Below are 6,438 nucleotides of genomic sequence, written 5' to 3'. Positions count from 1 at the left end.
CATCATTGCTAGTGAGGGGAAAAAGATAGCTGTTTTAGCAAAAATCCCACTTCTGACAGAAAGTATATATTTTTTGATAACAGCAACTAAGCAGCACCATTTTATAAAGCAATGAACTAGTCTAAAACCCACACGTGAACTCACTCCCATTATATTCAAAACACATACAAAGGAAGTCACATTAATTGTTGAAACAAAATTGCAAAATGTTACCTAATAAAATTCTGCAGTCATGTAATATTAATCTGAACCCAAAAGAAATTAAGTTTAGAGCTGCCTAATCTACTAAGTGAAACTCATTTACTGATAAACTAAATGAATCAAACTATATGATGCTTCTTTTTGATAAGATTACCTACAAGTGTTTTATTTACCACAAACCTTTTTCCTACTTTATTTGTGTTTTCCATGTGCATTATTGAGCACACACAATGGTTAAGTGGTATTGTCCTAGAGGGCACAAAAATGTATGTATCATGCATCAAGTTGGAAACCAAGTTAGCCCACTAAAAATAATTCAGGGTGTAAGAAAATGTATATACAACATTCTGGGCTAATATAATAAATATGTGTTATATATACCAGCATTCTCTAATATTATAATAAAATGTTGATTTCAAAATGCAATTTGGGTATTAAATAATAATATCTTACTAATGGAAGACATAAATTGTAGAGAGAATATATTAAGTGCAAAGAGAAATAGCAAAATGAACTAAGGTCACCAAGAAAGATTTTACCCAGGAAGTAGGATTTTAAACAAGCAGTAGATGAGCTAAGAGGGGAAGGACAATATGAACCTTACTAAATGTAAGCATGATGAAATCCTTGAGATATATTCTATGTTCGTAGAGGAAATAAAGGTAACAAATGAGAGTTATGTAATTATTAAAAACTAAAGAATATAAATTCTGCCTAGAAAAAAGACTTAAGTACCAAACGGGGAGATTAGAAACAAAAACAAGAATAAGTAGTCATAGAGCGATGCTTAAGAGAATCACACTTTAAAGTATTTTCATTCCTGTAAACGAATTAACAAGATAGTCAATTTCCTCCTTTTGGTTTCATAGAGTTCTTAAGGAGAGTAGACTTTCTTCAGCTGTGTACTCAAGTCTACTTGTTGGCCATACTGAATCCCTAGAGTTGTCAAGTTATCTCTATAAACCTTGAAAATCTACCTGAGGTTTTTCAGAGAGGCGACAGAGGTTAATCAGTGGTGGGAAGCAGACAGGAAAATTAATGTTTAGTAATAGCCTAGAGAAGTTCATTGCCCCTCGACTGTCTCACTGAATCAAGCCCTGAAGCAAACCTTCAGAGGAGCCAGTGCGGTCATCCTCTGCCCTCTGGCTAATTCCACTGACCAAACCTTATGATGTGGTGGTGCGGAGGCAGCAGTTTCCCTTGAATTCATACGTGTCTATGACCCTGCTTAAAACAGCTTGGATTCTGTGAGTCCTCTCTTCTGCTTCTCCTTGTGGACTAACCCTTCTCAAGGTTTACTTCCGTCTGCCAGCCCCTAAATAGGAAATGGATGCTCTCAAAGTTTGGTCCTGAGCATTCTGCTTTCCTTGTTCTATTCTCTATTCAAGAAAAATACATGGCTGATAATCACCTACGCTGTCCTGAGTGAATCACAGCATGTGCTAGAGGCTCAATGAAAAATAAGAAAATGTACCTCTCTTGGAGATCTCATTTATCTTTGTAACTTCAACTATTACAACTATTACAGCTTCAGAAAACTATTAAAACTCTCCTTTCAGTTCTGGTCTCTTTCCAGACTTCCAGCTCCAAATATCTAACTCCACCACAATGTCCTTCCATTACCTAAACATACCTAAACCTAAATACATCAAAATTCTCCTCTGACTATATTTGCCTGCCAACATCTCTACTTGTCACTGAAACCTGGAGGTTAATCTTGTCCTCTTCTTCACTCTAACCAGTCACCAGGTCCTGTGAAGTTCCCTTCACAAAGTCTCTTTCATTCAGACCATATATTCTGCGTGACTCCATACCTGGGTTATTAAAATAATCTCCTAAATGGACTCTAAGCCTCCTCTGTCTCTCCCTCTTCTAACCCATGCCACTCTATTAATCTCCATAAAACAACACATCACATGAGTCACAGCCCCTCAGACAGAAGAATGAGATTAAAATTCCCTGGCCTAACACCTAAAGTGCTCCAGGATCTATCTCCTACTTACCTGACTCTCTAATCTTATTTCCCCAGTTGGGACATATTCATTGCTCTCCTATTAGCCATGTGTATACAATCTCCATGAATTTGATTGTGTTTTTTCTTCATAAGTTGCTCCTGCTACCAAGAGTATCCTCTCTATCTTTTCCCTTTATCTATGTCCTACTTTTCCTTCCAGACCTGGCTCAAGCCCATAGTTTCCACATAACCTTCTCTGTGTCCCAATCCTTGGTGTTTTTCTTTTTTCTTTTTCCTAAATGTTGGCAATAATGAAGCTCACGTTAGTATTCAGGAGTCTTGAAGCACCTATTAATCTAACCATCTTGGTACTTAAAACAGTTATATATTATATAAGTATATAAATAATATACAACTTATTATATTGTATATAGTAATAAAATTAATATACTATAACTATCTTAATTATCTATGTATATAAATTGTCTGTCTCTTTAACTAGACCATAGATCCCTAGACTATGTTCTCTAAAGATGACAAATATGCAATAACTTTGCTCCTGCTGCTAGGTCATAACTAAGTGCTCAAGCAACTCTAATTATAAAGCTTATTTTTCAGATTGTTTCTGATTTACAAAAAGATAAATTAATTTAACATTTTCATATGGAAAGCAACAGTATTAATTAATCAATAAGTAGAAACGAAGCTAATTAAGAATCTGGTGCACTCTTACTAATGAGAGTACAATGAAATGGAATCAGAAGTATAAAATTAGAAAAATTGCTGGCAGTTCATTTTAGCTTGAATTAAACAGATTCGTTGATTTTTAGTTCTTCAAAGGCACCAAGTTGACCTCAATCTAGTCTTGCTTCAACACATAAATTAGTTCCTATTTATAGTTTCATGAATGTTAATAAGGTAATCTGACATTTATTGATCTACATAAAAATCAAAACATGGTTTTATATTTCCTAAGAAAAAATATACACTTAAAAAACAGGTTTAAAAAGAAGCTTCTAAACTCCAATAATTTCTCCTCAGTCTGATTCTTCACTTCTTCCTCCCTGACAAAGGAAGTTAAAAAATGTTCAGGGGGTATGTTTGTGTGTGTTGTAAGCAGAGAATAAGTTGTCTCCATCTTTTGTAATTCCCAACTCGCATCGCTCTAGTTTTTTTTTACGAGTGATAAATTTAGCCAATATAAATTTGCCAAAGCTAAAGCAGAACGTATTTGTTTTCTACATTCTTCTTGGTTTCCTCCTAACAACGAATCTCACCTCCTTCCCTTAGTGCACCTTCCCCATCTTCCTAATCACCAAATGCCCAGAAATTAAATAGAACAGTAAACAAGTCCCCTGAAAGGTGCCTTCCTGGTGCTGTCTAAAATAAATGCAATCTTCTGTTTGGGCATTTAAAACACCACAAGCATTCTTACTTAGATTAAATCATGGGTCTCCCTGGTCTCCAGGCATGTCTAGACATGAACCATAAAGGCAATGAGATCCTTGGAGTTTCTCTAGTAACTGCAGGCCAAATCAACAGCAACCGTAAGAACAAGCACTCCTTTTTTTTTTTTTAAACAGAACTAGGCCACACACACTTCGTCTCGTTATTTTAATTTTTTAGTTGTTCTACCTACAAAATAAACTGCATTTTAAAAATCTTATTTCAGTAGGCCTCGCATATTGATGACTTTTATATAAGTTTTCTTTATTTTTTATCACCTTTGAAGATAAGTTTTAAAAATCTAAATTTCAAGGCATCTACTGCAACCATTGCCTTGGATGGCAGCAATTCAGCTCAGGTAAGACATGTAAGACGCAACTAATAATCATAAAACATCAATCAAAAAGAGGTAGTAAATACTGTATTGGGTAAAAATGACTAACAATTTGAAAGAACAGAATTGCTTGAAAGAACAGAATTGCTTTTGTAACTATGTCCTAACCAAGACTTGTTAAGTCTGCATATTGTTAATGGAATGGAGGCTATTTTGCTCCTGATTTTATTTCTATATGTATATTTAACCAGAAAATACAAAATTGGCTCTCAGTTATCTCTAGAGACCTCAGAGGTTGATTAGCTCTGATTACAGCATGTTGCCTGATATGGCTTGGTATATTATACATGTTAAAGGCGTGTGAGGGATTTACGTAATGTATTCAACAACATTGTGCCTCTCCCAAAGATACAATGAATACAAATTACAGTTAGTTGTAAATGACCTGCCTTTTGCAATTTAACTTTACAAGTCAATTTTTACAATTAACATTTTCTGTACTGTACATTTTATACTTCACTTTGGTTTCTTACTCTTCTCTTTGGTGTACACAGAAGAAGCGATTCGTTTAGCAAACAATGGGCTGTCTTTCATATTCAAAGATAATGCTATAACTCACTCAAATTCATCCTTGAGAAGTTCTTCTGGTGTTTTAACAGTGTGAGCTTAGAATGTGTGTTGAATGATCTAGATCATCTGGGCCTATCCACGTTGAGTGGCATCTATGAGACCATCTGCTCGGTTTAGGGAATCAATCTATAACTGGGGAGTTTTACTTTGTGGGCAATAATATAGAACTAAGCTTTTGGGGTCAACAACAAGTACCCCATCCTGGGTGCATGAAGACCAAAGGGCAGTCAGGGGGCTACTTCCAATTGAGTTCTACAAAGTTCTACAAAGCATATTCTTTATTCTCTCCTGATTCATGCACTGAAGGAAACAAGGGGAAGGAACTAAAGGAAGTATTAGTAGACGTCTCCCAGAAATCCTAACCATCCACTTCACCCAATCTACTCCAAATGCACACGTAAACACATCTACATCTTCAAATGTGGAACTGCGAGAACAAGAAAATGTAACCGGTCACAAGACATTGTTTCTCTGTCCTCCACAGCCCTCACCCTGAATGTCCAAATTTAGTCTTGCTTCAAGGACCTACTCTAGTGCCACCTCCTCCATGAACTTCCCTGACCAATTACAGTCCTCCTACATGCCCCACCCTGCCCCCTTTATTTCTACCCACCTTAGTAATTTACTACATACTGTCTTGAATGGCAAATAATGTACATTCACCTTGTGTTACCATCCAGGTTGTACATAGGGAGGGTGGAATGAATGACCTGAGGTCCTAACATACAGCAGGTATTTAAATAATTATGTGCTGGAAGTAAGACTCATTTTTGCCTAAAGCTGACCTACAGAGTACAAAACTGTGGCCTTGATCTCAAGAGGTCCAAACTCTGATCTAACTAATGAGCTGGCTGTCTCACTCTTTCACTAGAAGATCCAGATCCCACCCTATTGCATGACCCTCCAAGAGTGTAAGGGAGAACCCACAGGGAACACAAGAGTACAGATGGGACCTCAAAGGTTGTCCTCCTGCACATTACAGGCTACCCAGGCCAACAGCCCATTAGAAAATTCTAGCCTACAATTTGGTACTCAGCAAGGTGTTTTCCCTGTTGCGGATGGGTTTGAAAGCTGGGAGGGCCTGTGGGACTTCTTGGAGAGGGGGGAGGGGAGGAGCTCAGGGAACTTCTCAAGACCAGTGTCTGTCTCCGGGGCCTCTTCCACACAGGGGCCCGCCCCCCGCCCCTTCTCGCTGCTTCCTCCCCTCCCCCATGCAGCCCCTCCCCCATCCTACCCCGTCTCGCGCCCGCCCCGCCCCTTCCACCCGCGGGGTTCCAAGGGCGGTTAGCCCGCCACGGCCACGGTTATTCGGCCACTCGGAGCGGCGGGGCGCACGGGGTTGAGAGAGCCGGCTCTAGAGTTGGGCCCAGAACTGAAGAGAAGTTTTCTGGGGCTGGCCGGACCCGGGTGAGGGAGGTGGGAGCCGGCCCGAGAAAACGAAGGGGAGGTGAAGGGAAGGGAACCTGAGCGGGAGGGCCCTGGGTGGTGCGGGAGACAGCGGCATGAAGGCGGGGCGCGGGGATTCGGTGTCCCCGGTGAAGCCAGCTGGCTGGGCGCTCCCGGGAGTCACCTGGGCCCGGGGGCCCCGAACCTGAGGGTGCAGGTCCCCGCTGGAGCGCCGCCCGCTGGCAGTGCCAAGGGTCCGCGGCGAGTCCGGCGGGGGCCAGCGCAGCCAGCGGGCCGGGCGAGAGTGCCCGGGAGGGTTCGGAGGCGTCCACCGAGGACCCGCGTCCTGGCCCTCGCGCCTAGGCACTATCGGGCGTCGCCCCCGGTGAAATGTGGGGTCGCGGCGGGCCCGATCCCGCGGCCCGCCCGCTCGGGGATACCGCGTCGGCGCTGCGAACCGTCCAGGAGCTGCAGCCCGCGGGCGCCC

The sequence above is a fragment of the Monodon monoceros genome, unplaced genomic scaffold (assembly GCF_005190385.1).
Source record: "Monodon monoceros isolate NGI ecotype Baffin Bay Population unplaced genomic scaffold, NGI_Narwhal_1 Super_Scaffold_7, whole genome shotgun sequence".
Classification (NCBI taxonomy): Eukaryota; Metazoa; Chordata; class Mammalia; order Artiodactyla; family Monodontidae; genus Monodon; species Monodon monoceros.
Note: the sequence above shows the minus strand (reverse complement) of the source record.